Source organism: Harpegnathos saltator, unplaced genomic scaffold (assembly GCF_003227715.2).
Source record: "Harpegnathos saltator strain DR-91 unplaced genomic scaffold, Hsal_v8.6 scaffold295, whole genome shotgun sequence".
Classification (NCBI taxonomy): Eukaryota; Metazoa; Arthropoda; class Insecta; order Hymenoptera; family Formicidae; genus Harpegnathos; species Harpegnathos saltator.
In genome coordinates, this window is record NW_020230089.1 from 1,605,737 (window position 1) to 1,622,220 (window position 16,484).

Consider the following 16,484-nt stretch of genomic DNA (forward strand, 5'->3'; position numbering starts at 1 on the left):
GATTTCCTGCTCTGCTCTACGCACCATTATTCACGAACATTCCGCCGATAGCATCGTAGTAATGTATGTTCGTCGCGATACAACATTCGTAATTATCTTCTAATTATTGGCGGCTACATTTAACGCGCGATTATTAGAATTATCGGATTGTCTCAATGCTCCAATCAGAGCCGCCGGCCATTTTGGCTATTGAAGCATGCGATCGGACGAAATGAAAGATATGCGGTCTGAAGTTGGCTGCTTGAGTTACGCACTTTCAAACGGAAAATGTATTATCGGCCAGCTTATCGTTCTTCGTTTCTTTCCCAGGATTAATGGGCTAGATCAGTCGGGTTTGTTCGATCATGAAAAGTTCGAGCATTGTTGACGAGGATCTACCAGAGCATGGGCGATAATTGTCTTCGTGAACTTGAGTCGAAGCATGGAAAGTCGTCGCGAAGGTGTGAGATAGTGCCGTGTGCAACATCGTCCATTATTGTCGATCCTTCTCGAAAAATTCGCGAAACGTTCGGCAGCGACGGTCACAGGTACATTTATAATTTGTATTATCTGGGATATTTCATTATTGCTTTTGATCGAACGGTATGAAATTCGATAACGATGTCTAATCGTGATATGGCATAAATAAATAATCGTCGAGATATCTTGTTAATCAAGAAACATTTGATTGAGTGAGCGGGAAATGGGGGGGACAAGAATATTGCATGTCTAAATTTCGTCGATTGTCATGTAAATTTCAATATTACATGACGATACGAATATGTTGAAATTTACACAATAATATACACGATGTCGAATTGTGCAGGAAACGACACGCGGAGTGTAAAATTTGAGGAAACGCAGTGATCGCTGTTTCATCTCTTCTCTTCATCCTTCATCTTCATCTCTCTCGGGACACTCTCTATGGACTTTTTACAGTTAGGAGGTTAGTGGTGAGATATTATTATTTTCGATAATATTCCGCTATAGTTTAATCAAACGACAAAATATTTATGGAGATAGTTTTTTAATTATATCCCATCAATAATTATCGAGATAACATCTCAGTACGCATTATTCGAAGCTTTAGTCTTAATCATTAAAGAATTTTAAGACATTCATTCACACGAGAGACAAAATAAATTATATAGCAAATCTAGAGTTATTTGAGTAAATTCAGTTTCAATAGATACTAAAAGTCATGAAAAAGCTGCAAAAAAGCTCCAGACACAATAAAGTCAGAAGGACTCGTATGTAAACAAACTCGTATGTAAACATTGATCTTGAAATGTTGTCATACATTATTCTGCCATGACAAACAGAAATAAATGGTTGTTATAAATTGTTTAATGGTAATATTATCGTCCAAAGGTAACAATGATACACAATCTATGTGTATAGACCAAGTTAAGTTTAAAAATTACACTTCTATCATTTCTTATATTTAGCATCAAAACTATATGACATAGTTATAGAGGATTAACAATGGTCTTACGGGATACGTGATACACGGAACACAAAAAATAAAAGAAGAATTCGTGACGAGACGGAAATCCAAATTTTCGCACAGACGCGCTCATTGATTCTCTCCGTCTCTCGCGCGTGGTTCTCGACGCATTTTTACGCGAGACAGCTCGTAAACACAACGTGCGTCCGATGTCGATGTCCATCGGCGGACGGATAACGATCGACGCGTTGTAAAGGGCCTCGCTCCGATACCGCGACATGACGCCAGTCCATGTTTATGAAGTGTCGCTATCACGACACGGCTACAAGTTATGCCGTGTATAGCCGCTTCCTGCCGGGACAGGCTACGAGCGACACGATATGTACCGCGATATATATGAATGCATTCTAGCCGCAACGGGGCGAATATCATTCGCGTCACTCCGCCGGTCGTCGATATAGCGCCGAAGATTTACGACAGCGAAATCTCGTGACAATGTCTCGTGTTCGCGACGGCGGAATCGGCCGTCCGTGACGCTGCGGAAAATATCCGCGCGTAGCATGTTCGATACCAGCGAACTTTGGCGAATTACTGCGAGTCGCTGGTACGATAAGAGGAACGGAAAATGTCCAACATGGAATTTTTGCGAAGTGCGCTTAAGACGATTTGCGATCTGCGACAGAATCTACGACGGAATCTTACTTGCGCGAAAACATTTGGGAAAATAAAATAAAATTATATACAGACGTATTATATTATATTTGTTATTTTGTACGATAAATAAAATTGTAAATAGAATTCTTTTCCGAATTTTGTCGCAAATTGCAAATTGTTTGGATTCGTTTTAGATGATCTATAATTTGCGATAGAAGTCTATCTTTTTACCAGAAAACATTTGAAGAGAAAGAAAACGTGATTATACGCAGTATAATATTACTTATAAACGTAAATTTACAGATATATTATATAAATTATATAGAATAAATTATATAGATGTATACGCATATAGAAAGATACGCATATATAAATTTTCAAGTGATTTTTACATTGCATGATATTTGAAGTAACAAAAGGAACATAATCTTGAAAATTATGTCGCAAATTGTCCAACATATGCTTTAAATATACATCAACAGCGCATTATTTATTTGAAATATGTGACTATATTTTCACCTATTTCATATGGTCTAGATATTCTCATATATCAAATATATTTATGCACCTCCTGTCCTCAATGTTCTCGTATATTTATATGTCATATATTTTTAAATTCTGATTCTCACATATTTTTATATGTCAAATATTTATATGTCCTTTTTTTATTTTTTGTGTTCCGTGTGCCGCGTATCCCGTGAGACCATTATTAATTCTCTATAACTATGTCATGTAGTTTTGATGTTAAATGTAAGAAATGATAAAAATGTATTTGTAATTTTTAAACTTGACTGTTTTTTATAGGATAAATTTGAGTAAGATGGCTTTACGAAAAAGATATAGCCATAGAAATAACCATTGGCTATTTCTCTAGTAAGTAATTTCTCCAATATTTGCTAAGTAGTATGTTTTTAATCATTCTTAAAAACAATTAATATTTATAATAATTTATGTACATATATTATTATTTGGAATAACAATATCGTGAATCATCATGGCCATCTTACCTCAGTTTACCTTATATCTCATTTGTGTTTGATATATTTGATATCTTTATTGAAATATTCTTTCCGTATTATGCAATATTTATGCATTATATGACATATATGCATTTTAACATATATCTTTATTGAAATATTCTTTTCATATAAATGCAATATTTATGCATTATATGACACATATGAATTTTAACACATATCTTTACTGGTATTTTTTTTCATATCTACGCAATATTTATATATTATATGACACATGTGCATTTTGATAAATTATGTCTTTATTGGAATATTCTTTTCATATAGGTGCAATATTTATGCATTTTGACACATATCTTTGCTGAAATATTTTTTCTATACATATGCAATATTTATGTTACGACACTATATAAATCTGCATATAACCGCGACATTAGCTGAAAGTAGTCACCGCGTTTGCGAAAAGTTGCTAAATAATCCAGATGGTATCCTAATAGCGGTTTCCGACAAGAACCGCTCTAAATTTCGTGCTCGATTATTAGATCGCCGATGGCTCGTACGTGTAGCAGGTACGCGTGTATCGTGGATAACATTAGGCCCATAATTCGAAGGATAATATTAAGATTGGCACGGAACACAAAATAAAAGGTAACGCTTGTAGCCGTGACCGTCGGCGCCGCGCTGCGCCGCGCTGCGCCGTGAGATCGGACAAGGAAAGGGCAGGGCGCGACTATTCGTAACGACGACTTAAACGCGCCCGATTCCTCATTCTCTCGTCGTAAACACGAAAGCGTGTACTCGCGTGCTCGCTGAACAAAGGAACCCGGCTGTACTTTTTCAAACACGTGCATACGCACATACACACGGTCGTCCCGAAGCGTCCGCTTGGCCGATGCTGAAATCGCGTATCCGGCTTCCTCAATTTCCGTTAACATCGCGCACCGTCAACATCGGCGAATTTCGCGCATCATACTTGCAAAGATGCCGCCGCGTGACAGTGGTCCCTCCGTCTGAATAAATCTTGGCGTAACGATCGGCGCGGCGCGGCCGCGCGCGTTCACCGGGCAAAATTAGTAACGCAATCCTTCAATTCGGCGAATATCTAATCTGCCGAAATTCCTATAATTCGCGGACCGCTAATATCCTTTTCGATCAGGATTATCGGTTCACGTACGAGATGGGCGGCAAGGTAGGCGGTGGGAAGGCGAGGGAAAGAGTGCAGAGATAAGTTGTGCGCGCCGGCAAGATGCTCTCTTCACAACATCGGTATGACGTCAGGGGGTTTGCGGTTTCCAAATTACAATATTGTTAAAACGCCACGGCAGAAGAGCGGGACGAATGCCCTTTCCCGCCACTCGCTCGCCCGCGCTCTTGTGTAATGGGCTCATGATTATATGTATTATATGGGCTAAGATTAATACGGTACGTAATAAAATAATTGAAATAATCGTGCACACAATAGGCGCGGACCCGGTCGCCGGTATCGGTAGCTCTTTCTCTACGCCGCCACCGCGGTGAACGAATGAACGCGATATCGCGAGGCGAAATGACATACAATTGAGAACGAGTGCACTCAATGACTCGATACTTGCCGATGCGGTAGCGCTTGTCGACGACGAAACGTTTTATCGAGAGGATTGGAAAGTTAGAAGGGGTTCGTACAAGGGAGACTTTTTACAGGTGACAGAAAATCGGTTGCACAAATCGAATTTTTCTTCCATGTATCAGATTGATTCAAGTCTTTTGTCCTCGTAAACATTGAACGTAAATGTTGATGAACATGTTTCAAGTGGAATAATTTCAAATAGTTTTGCCGAAGATATAAACGTGCGTGATGTCCGCTGAATAGTAAAAAAGAACGCTCGAATATAAATTTTTCAAAAAATTTGTGTGAAAAATTTTTACGACAGGTCTCTCGTCCGTTTGGAGTAAAAATGTAGCTATGTAGTTATCCGAATGATGTACATGAAAAAAAAATGCGTAATGGTCGGCCGCAGTTAGCTGTGCGAAGCATTGTTAGCGCATTGGCGATACGGTTGCACGTTATTGCAGCATTATCGCGCAACAGGATGCGTTCTTCGTCGCGTGCGTAGGCAAACACGGTGCGTATAGCGCAGGGTCCTTAATGATTTCACCAGCGAGTAACTCAATTACGGCAAAAAGTAACCTCGTCCGTCGGATGTAACGAGCGAGCTCTTTCGTGGTACAAAAGAAAGAAGAGAGAGAGGGGGGGGGGCGCCTGGCGCTTGTGCAAATACCGCACACCTTTCGCGGCTTCTATTTACTCGGGGGCAAACTGTAGTAGACCGTAACATTTCGCGAGGGGTATACTCGGCGGAGCGCTTGCGAGGTGCACCGAGTGCTTTTATTGCTAGAAGAAATGTGGAAGGCGGATCGTAAATACGTGTTCGGATAACAGGCTGCGGAAAATAGAGACTGTGCGCGCCGCCCGGGTCTATAATAAATATATAAACGATTATTTAATGGAGATCTTTTCGTGCAGGACTTACGGCCGTGAGGAACGAACCGGCGAAAAACGACAAAGTAATTGGCTTCAATTATTTAGTCTTGGCAGCTGTGGTATAGTTTAGTTCAACTTCGTCTCAAATCTGACATAATTGTGTTTGGCAAGAAAAAATACACAGACTCGTAAAATTCTCGGGAATGGCGGGAACGCGCCATTTTATCATTGAGACTGATCGCGGTAGAATTGAACAGAGAAATTGAACGTCACTTGATCAAGAATTATAATTAATTTCTCGTCAAATCAAATTTAATTATATGTCTGTATTTCCATTATTTTTTCTTTAACTAAATAATATCAGATTTAGTCAGAATGGTTGAAATATTTAATATTTCAGGCCATTAATATTTAAGAGTAATGTCAATAAAAAGGAAGAAACTTGATTTTTATAGAAAATTAATTATGAGGCTTATGATCAAATGATGATCATAATTCATATTATTCTTTTGTTCGCTTGATGAAATTATTTATGTTGACGAACAATCTCGACCAATGTTGTCTCCGACGTTATATCTACGCGACGTTATATGAAATACTATGTTACTTTCTGATTTATATGACGTTTCGAGACTTACTTTGGCGAATCCAAGAGGGAAATAATCTTCATCCGGCCGGAAATTTCTTCCGGCAAGAATGCGCGTCGTGTTGTCTTTTGAAGTCGATCCGCGAAGTTACCGAATCCGTACGAGCGAATGAAGGAATAACAATAGCATAAACGATACCCGCGAGCGTCCGATCGCGTCTTTAGACGACGAGCATGAATTGGAAGTTTCGCGATTTACTTTTCTACTTGAATATCGCGTGAGCTACGGATAACGAAGATAGACGCGTCGTCGCGCCGGTGAATTGGCTTCCAGGGATATTGTATCAGGACTGAATATTTATAACGATGGCGCCGGTACTCATAAAATTCTTATCTTCATCGTTAAGCCGCCGCCAAGAGAACACTCAATAACGGCCGACGATTGGCCGTAAAGCGAATGGTTTACAGCGGAAGTATCGCGCACGCTGTACGCGCTGCGCTCGCTTCACACTGTTTCCCTGCTTTATCTTTTCCCCTTCTTTTTTTATGTTCGCCCGTTTTCCCAAGCGCAAGAGAGGAAAAATGCAGGTGAAAAATAGATAAGCAGTTTCCACGAAGTGGGTAATGACTACCGGGTTATCGCTCGCGCATGTTACGTTCTCAGCCATGATCGAAACTATTCCGCGTGCGGATCAAGTAGCGTATAGCAAGTCGTTCGAACAATCCTGTGAATCGATAAATATTCACAAGCGTTGGCGTGTGCGCGCACGCGCGCGGGCGCGTTACGATTCGTTCGTTAATATAAATAAATTTCATCAAGCGAACGAAGGAATAATACGGATCAGAAATGCACGAGGCGTTGCGGCGTGACCAGAGGTATCGTGGGACAGGAAGTTGCTCGGATAACAGAATTTTATCTGTTCTGAGCAATTAGATAGCAATTAAATGTGTAGTATCGTCTTGATTTGAATATTTACAAATATAATTTTAATATCCGAACGCGATTACGATAGTTGAAATTTAAACATTTAAACATAGATAAAAAATATTGGCTGCATTGCCACATGATGATCATACTGATGAAACTGCATCCCTTATACTGCATAATTATTATTAAATATGTTTTGATTGGAGAAAGCAGAATTTCTGATTCTGAATAATTGAATTTACTTTATAAGAACCAGAAATTTTGTTCCCTCCGGTTAAAAAGCGTTTACTTTTCTTCCTCGTGAATATATTTGTCAGAAAACTTGCAGTTTTCGTATAATGTACAAATCATATTCGTAAAAATTTCGACATCAAGCAATATCGAGCTCGCAATTGACAAAACTACGCGAATCGCCGAAAAATTTGCTTTCTCCATTGCGTTCACGCAAGACATAAAATCCTGCGATTTTTAGACATCATGAAAGCGATTCTCCTTTTTCAGGAACGATGTTACACAATGTCCTAAATGTGGATATATAATAAGAGGGTGGGGGAGAAAGAGAGAGATACTAGCAGTCGTTCTATGATAGTCTCTTGTTGGGTTTATAAAAAAAAGTGAGAAAAAAGCAGATGCAGCGAGAAAGTAGTATCGCGTTTTTTACGGATGCGTAATGCGGCGCCGATGCGCCGCTATCGCCGGCGCACATCGGAGTCGTCGGGAAGTTGTTGCAACATCGTAATGCACCGGTAATCTTCACTTTTCTTCCTCGGACTCCTTGACAGACGAGTCAATTCGAATCGCGCTTCTGACCACGATTTCAACGACGATTAATTCAATTTCCGAACGACCTTTTTCAGCACGTTGAAAGAAGTACGGAGTTGCCCGTCGGTACATCGTTCAACTTTGCGTCGCCGCCGCTTGCGCATTTGCTTCTCCGTCGCCAGCGAAATTGTGCCTTCAGCTGGCGCTGTGTAAGTGATAGTGTTGTTGTCGCAAATGTGGACAACGAATAATCCAATCCTCACGGCGACCACGCTTAAAATATCGACACGACGTGATATTGGTAGAGATTTTTCAATTTTCTACACCGTGTGACTCTTCAGGTTTCTCCTCGTCGTAGATGAGGTTTGCACGACGCAATCTCGCACAGCCTCGGTCTCGGAGAAAAATATCGTTTAACGAGCGGATACTGCGTGATTATCGACGCGTCCGCGCGTTTTCACTCATCTGCATGAGAAAGTTGTTCGGAGCTTCCAATTCCTGTTCTTTTTCTTGTTCTTTTTTCTTACCTCGTTCCTCTCCTAGAGACGGAATACGTTTACAGCTGGCCATGTTGTACGCGCGTTTCGTGTTAGAGTCGACTGTACGTCTAATAAGTAATGGCGTAGGGATGTAAGGAAGCCTTGATAATTCTTCGAGCATGTAGCCACGCAATTAAGGTGTAACGTTTCGAAGTTCTGGTCGTAAACAACGCGGGCAAAGTAGCGGAACCTTCGAGGCTCGGTTCCGCCCGTCAATTGTTACCAATTGTTGCCAATCAGAGTAATACGTGTCATTATGCCGAGAAGGTTGGCAGCGGTGCGCAGCACCCCTCCGTGTACCAGGCTGATTATACCGCGGGTAATATTAATTTGGCGCTAATTGGATAGTATCTGACGGACGCGCGCGCAGGTCGAAATCTGCGTTTTACAGAACGATATACAGCGCCTTTATCTCCTGTAAAAAAAGGCGGTTCCTCTTCCGTCATTCGCGGACCTGTTGGAAAGGCGATATCTCTTCCTCCTTCTTTCTCCTTTCCTCTCTTTCTCTTTTCCCGAATCGCGGTTCATATTTATTTGGGTGAGTTCTCTCGTCTGCGGTATCTCTGTCGCGTTAATTGCGCCGTAAATAATAGCGAGGGAAAAGCGCGTTGTGATTTATATATATCGCACGATTATCCGGTCCCGTCGCGCCGCGCACACTCGGCGAATCGAAGAAAAAGCACGAGTCGCGCCCATAACTTACATCAATTAGCAAAAATTAAGCTTGACAAATGATTGCCGTTTCGACGACTGGTCGAGACGGTACCGGGCGTATAATTGGTGTCTTTATGTCGTCTATTAAATGACCCTCCATTGCTTCATTCATTAGAGCGCCGACGCGACGCGGCGTTTTGCGTCTCGCGTTAATGCTTTTATTTATCGGCGATCGTCCTTGTCCTGCCACGCCGTCTCGTCCTGCGTATCAGATTGTGTCTTTGCATTTAGGATTCGGTGCAAAGCACGAGAGAGACTTTTGCGTGCGTTTCACGACAATTATGTTGACAAAAAATCGATTTTTCGGTGACGTGAAATTATTGTAACTCAAAAGGTACGATTAAATCGAAATTAAATTTGACACAACTTTTACGTGGAGAACGCGCGGCAAACATTTCCATGTCGCGCGCGTGATGTTTGTTCCGTTCGCGGGGGGTTACAACCGTTCCACTGCGGTGGACACATTGACGACCGTTGATTAAGCAGCGCGGTGCACTTTGCAATTCAAGAATCCGATGCGCCGCCGCCGCAGGTCCGCGGACGGATAATTCTATCCGCCTTTCGCCGTCGCCGCCGCCGCCGCCGCCAGTGTCGGCGGCTACTTGGTCCGTGTACCAGTTACTTGGCATTTACATCGCCGTGACGTGGGAGTAGATTTATTACGTGGCGGTACAAGTAGTTCCCGGAGATTGTCGCAGGATAATCGATAATTGCCGCTTCGCCCTGTTTAGATTTATCGTCGGCGATACGCCGGCACGATCGGATCTTCATCACCGTTTATCACGAAACACGTAGTTCCTCTGGTCTGTCTGTGTCTTTTTCTTTGGTTACGAGACGTCAATAACTTAACGTCTTCATATTCTTTATTTGTTCGTTAACGTTATCTCTCTCCGCCTGCAAGTTTTGATGTCATTTTTTTTAGATTTTTTTTTTTTATTATGTGTACGATAGTTTCTAACAGGCGGGATAAAATCGTCCGCTCTCGTTTTTGAGAATTAAAAATATCCAACATTTTTGTCAACATATATGACACATAAAAATATTCAGCATTTCTCGGTCAAAATTTGAGAGTATTATATATTTAGTCATTTTGTTAAAAATTTAGTCAAAAATTTGGGTCTTTGTAATTCTTTGAGAATTAGGAATTTTCAACTTTTTATGAACACATATAGCATAGAAATATCCAATATTTTTTCGGTCAAAACTTGGGAGTGAAAAGCAGCGTTTGATGCAACTTATTCGGTTTCCTTTTATTAAACGATCGAATTTATAAGGATCTTGCGGCATAGAGATGAAATTGTCCGTAAAGGCCATCACACACAAACGAACTTGAGCAGTAAGACGTAAGCAGTAAGCAAATCGACCAAGCACAATCGAAATTTAAGGACGCCATTTTAAAACTTACGAGAATAATTGATTGTGATTGGTTAGTTCTTTTATTGCTTACGTTCATTTGTGTGTGATGGCCTTAACACGCGAATTAATTTATGCGAAGAGATATATTCACACGAGTCGGAGACTACTCGTATATTCTTTCGCGAAAGGACCTCACGTATTTCGAACGTGATGAGAGAGCGGGAGAGGCTCTCTACGGTGCCCAATTATCTCGGGTTCTGGTAACTCGACGCGATTAGCATACGCGTTGCGCGCGGACAACGTTGCGCTCGAGTGAGAGACGCCGGGCGACCCGAACGTCGGCGGTACATCGCATTTCGCTACGGGAATACGTAAGAGGACTAAGAAGACGACGACGACGACAAAGACGAAGAAGACGGAGAAGAAGAAGAAGAAGCGGGAGAAGAAGCGGAGGGGAACAAGAGGAAGAAAACCAATGCGTTCGTGCATCGCGTGGCTGAAAGTGAACCAACCGGTGGGCCACGCCTCCTTAGACAGCCGCCAGCCAACAATTAAGATTTGATCGGCAAAAATGGTCGAAGCAAAATGGCGCTGGCCACTGAATACATAATGCTTGGCGGACGAGACGAGACGAGACGATCTTGAAGCCGCCGCTGGTGGAATCGGCGCGTCCGCGTGTGCTTTCGTTCCATCTGCAGACTACATTTCGAGCCGGTAGCTTCGATTAGGGAGTAAGTGGCGGAGATTCACGATACTCCCATATAATTTCATGCGGAACTGCAACAAACGGAGACAATGTTGTTCAAGGTGTTTTCGGGCCGGCGGACAAGAAGTACCCTCGTCGATCGAGCCCGTGTGTCTCGCTCGATATGCACGCATGCACGCGCTTGTGCACGTACACACGTAACACACGATGCACGCGCATGTGTGCGCACACGAGAGAGAACACGTTTTCGTAGAACTAATTTCAATCCGTTTGATATCGAACTCGGCCGACCGGTATTTTGCGCAAACGTAATCCACACTGTAATTAGTGCCGATTATTCCGCGCCGCAACGTCAAGACAACTTGCGGGCTCTGACGATTGTCGCGAATTCGAATTTAATCCACCGAACCCTTTCTTGATCTTGACTTACGCGTGCAAATATGCATCAAGTTTCGATAAAACCGTAATATTCACCAAGCCCAAAAACTTACGAATTTTTTTAATCGCTCTCGCTTTGTGTGTCTAATATAATTTAATAATAATAATATAATTTTGTTAAAATATAATAGAATATATTGAGTTGTTTAATGAGTTTGTAGGAATTAGTATGGACAACTCCAGGCGTTGATATTTATATAGCTGAACATAACTTTATTCAATAATGTAGGGACCGCCTTTTTTCTAATGATAGATCATAAAAAATGAAAAAATAAAGTTATGCCTATAAAAGTATCTGTTTTGAATTTTCTGTAAAAATCTCCTCGAACTAACAACTAAAACAACTTAATATATATGACATGATATATAATATACGATAATTTATTACCGTATAATAGGATGTATGATATAAAATATGTACGATAAAATATGTACGATAAAATATGTACGATAAGATACGTGCTACGATATGATAATTATATACTAAGCTATCCAAGTGCTTTTTAGACACTTTAGCATTAGGCAAATTAGCCTAATAATTAACAAGCGCATACGCATATCCAGACACGATACGAACTAGAAAAACTAATGAGCTTTGGTCTCATAAATATTCAGACTTCAATGAAACCTAACGTCCGCACTAATAATGCGATAATCGCGACCGACGTCGATTTTTACATATAAATAACACTTGTTCGATTAATAGCATTACGAACGCCTGCGTACGGGCAACCGAGTTTACACCGCTGCGGTCGCTCTTCCGTTGGAATCCGGTTGTCGCGGTGGAAATTCTCGCGTAGATGTCTCCGAAGGCATTCGAATCGCGATGTGATCACAGGTTTTCCAATCTCGCTCGTCATCGGAACGACGATCCGACATCGCTCACGTTCATGGAGAGTGTACGATGCGCGTCATTATGCGGCGGACATAAATCACATCGATAGCGAACTACAATGGATGGCGATCTTGCCGCGCGATCGCGATCCGACGCGTTCAGGTGAACTCGTTCGCGCTATCGAAAGTTCATCGGGTCATTCGTTCGTCCGTCCGTCTGTTTGTATCGCTCGTCACTCGGACTACCGCGGCTACGATCCGTGTCTTTGTCCTCGTTTCCTCGTCTGTTGCGAGTCGAAAGATCGCGAGATCTCCCTCTCTCTCTCTCTCTCTCTCCCTCCCTCCCTCCCTCCCTCTCTCTCTCTGTCTGTCTGTCTCCCAGCGATATTCCTCTTTTTCCCCTGTCCCCTCTATCGAGGGGCCTATGGACCCCTCTCGAAGAGCGACGAGAGCGGGAGGACTCTCTCGTCGGGACTGGATTAAAATTGCAGGAGCGATTTCACGAACTCACGATATCGGCGAAAACGCCACCGAGGCTCTAATCATGGCGGATACACGGCGCGCGGTAGCCGCTACCACGTTTTACCCCTTAACTCAAGACTCTCATTACACTAATGTCCCGCCAATCATCGGCCCTCAAGTCGCCGGCACTCCTCTTCCCCGTCGTGGTCCCGCGCCCCGCCGCGCGTCTCTCAATCACTTGAATCAGAATCATGCAAACCGACGAGAAAATCAAATTCCTCGACCCTGCCGAGCCGCGTGACGATAGGGGGCAACAGCAAAGATGCGATCGATTTCTGTGAAACGATCGCCGACGGTGGTGGTAGGTCCGTGATAGCCGCGAGTACGCGCGCGTGTTTCGGAGCTCCCTCCGGGACTTTTCATTCCTCCCCCGGTCCTCCTCGCGATCCTTCAAATCCGGTAGTCCCTTTCTCCCTTTCCTCCGCGCGTCGCCGTCGGACCTTACGAAAGTTTTTTATCGTTCGCAATTATATTCCATTCGAACGGGCGCGTTCGTTATAGTCCAAGTGCCGTGTCCGCGTCCCTCTCGCCTAGCCGAGGCCGGCACGACGCGGTCTTCTACGAGGGGGCATGGAAGACCGCAACGGCCCCATCGAAGTCTTTAACAGGGTACTTCGCGAAATAGCCGAAGAAACGCTCTTTAGCATACCGGGAGGGCCAACCGTTAAGGCGGTCGTTAAGTTTATGGGGGAGCGCGAGATGCGAGAGGTTGGCAATTAGATGCCTTCTGTGAACACTGTGATCTTCGCCACGCGAAAGAAAACGACCGCGCGGGCGCAAGTACGCGCTCTCCTCCACCGCGCGGTGCTGCGGTGGTGTAGTCTCTTCTCCCTTTTCCTCCTCCTCCTCCTCCTCTTTCTTCTTCTTCTTCTTCTTCTTCGGCAACACGAAGAACAACTCGCCCGTTACACACGCGCGGATCGGGAAAGGAAATTGAAATACACACGCGCGAATATAGCCGGCTCTCCGTCCGTGATTCACGCTCGCCGGATTCGAGCGATTTCACCCCCTCGGCGTCTCTTCGCGCGCCTCGCCGCTCGATCGGCCGAAGATCGATGGAAGACGCGGCGGCGGTGGCAGAGGTTAAAGTCGGCTTCCTGCCTCCGCGCAAAAACTACCAAACACGCGAATGAGTAAGCGAGTGAGTGAGTGAGCGAGCAGAGTATAAGAGAGTGAATCGTCCAAGTCGATCGCGCTGCGATTCGTTATTCGTCGTTACACCCAAGCCGACGCGCTCGGCGCGGCTCGGCGCGGCTCGGCGCGCTGCGAGCTGAAAAGTGTTGCTATGCGCGCGGCATCACACCGGGATATAATTTACATGGCTGCGCCCGACAATTTACATAAATCGGCTGTAACGTTACGAAAGGCCGTCGGCGCCATTAAAAAGAATGTGTTTGCTCGCGTACCACGTATACGTGTCACCGCGCGATATGCAGGCCGGTTTCGTCAACGTCGATTAAGTTTAATCGCAGCTTCGCTCCAACACTCCGCCTCTCTTCCTCTCGCTCTCCCTCTTCCTCCCTCTCACTCTCTCTCTCTCTCTCTTTCTCTCTCTCTCTCTCTCTCTCTCTCTCTCGCTCTGTCTCTGTCTCTTTTTAGATCGCGTTGCTGATTTACGATGTACATGTAGGAGCGAGGAGGTTTATTTCATGGCTATATTTAACTGATGTTCACGAAAGTAGCCGGCGATCTCGCGAGAAGAGACCGCGCCGGTCGGCTTTCGCGCGAGCAAGCGAGAAAAATATGCGACGCGCCTCGGATAATCGATCGCGCGCAATTTCGATGCCTCGTCGCGACACGATATACGAGACGTCGAAGGTTGCGCCGGTGGGTGATCGCGGGAAAACGTTTCAAGGCGGCTTTCGATCGCGGACGGATCGTGCAAGAAAGCGGAGATCGATGTGAAAACGCCGGCGTGCCAAATTATGCACGACCACGTAATCGATCGGTATGATCCGCATTAGCCGACATAAACCCGCCATTTCGTTGTATTGTGGCACGTTTGACGTAAATCCCGGGGGGCCCTGCGTCGGCTCTCCTATCTCTCGCTTATCCGCGCGGTGAAAATGAGAGAGAGAGAGAGAGAGAGAGAGAGAGAAAGAAAGAGGGGGGGGAGGAAGAGACGACCAAAGGCAACGCGCGGCAAAGGCTATGCTTCGCAGGCCCGAGAGAGCAACCAACCACTTATCATTAGCCGCATCTTCCGCCGGGCAGTCAGGGTAATTGTTTCCTCCGGTTTATAGTTTTATTCCGACTCACCGGCGCGATGATATCTCTGCTCGTTTTATATTCCTCCAGGCTATATCGGCTCGCATCATGGCCGCGCGAGCGTCTGCCTTTCTCTCCTTCTTTCCTCGGCGCGATCTAGCTCGCTTTTTTGTCTCCTTCAGCATCCGTCCGCCTTCCCCTGGGGAGCTTCTCTTCTTGCGCGCCGAGTTCTTCGTCTACGTCCGCCGACCTTCTTCTTCTCCTCTTCCTCCTCCTCGCCCCTCGAGTCGTGGCGAGCGGGTGGCGTGCCGAGATACGCATCTCGCGTAATTCGACTCGAAACGTTCGCACGCGAGGCGAAACTAGATCCGCCGAATTACGCCAACAAGCACGAGCGGGATCCTCCTCGGCGAGGCTACCCCGACGTGGCCGGACGATTGAGCGATATATCAGCGGGCAAACCGGTGGCGAAGAAGCGGAGCTTTCCGTATTCGCGTCGGGGCCCACTGCTACGGCCCTTCTTCCAGGGAGTCTCTTCTTCCAGGGAGGAGAGTGGCCGCTCTGGTGGTTGGGATTCACCGTAATGGCGCGCCCATCTCCTCTCTCTCTCTCTCTCTCTCTTTCCCTGCCGAAGAAGCCACTACCGGGGGTTGTGGAAGCGGCCACGGGTACCGTCAGCGGCGGCCTCTCGTCTAGCCGTGCGCGATATGGAAATATCCAAGCTGCTTGTAATAACACGGCATCGACGGGTGGCCCGTCTCGTAAACGGCGACGAGGACCTCCTCGCAAAGTATTTTCGTGGAAGCCGCGCCGCGCTCGTTCTCTCCGCTTGGAAATTAAGAGTCTCGCGTATACGAGGGCGGCGCTGGAAACCGGGCCTATCGTTTAAGTCGGATCTCCATGCGAGATTACTGCCCCCGAGGGTGGTCGTGGCGGCGGCGGTGGCGGCGATGGTCGTGATGGAGGCGGCGGTGTCGACGATGGTGGTGTTGCTAGTAGCGTCAGCGGTGGTGCTTGTTTCGCTGGAAAGGCGGACTCTGGGGAATCCCCACCCATGCATAATCTAAGTGGCTTTTATATATGCGCGCGGCAATCCCTCTCGCGATAAGCTTTGTGGAGGTGTTCGCCGAATAGCGGCGAATCTCGTGAAGAGACGACGCGGTCGAGACTTTGGACGAGACGACTTTTTAAATCCGAGGAGAGATTTTCCGCTGACGTTCGGACCGTCGCATGTCGAATTACCGTAACTGTATAAACGTAAGGCTGTATAAATTCAGGCTACACGGGCCAATCCGGATGCTGCTATAAGTTTGAGTAATATTGAAGAAGGCAAGATAAAATGTAAGCTGAAGTAACTGAGAGTTACGATTATTCGG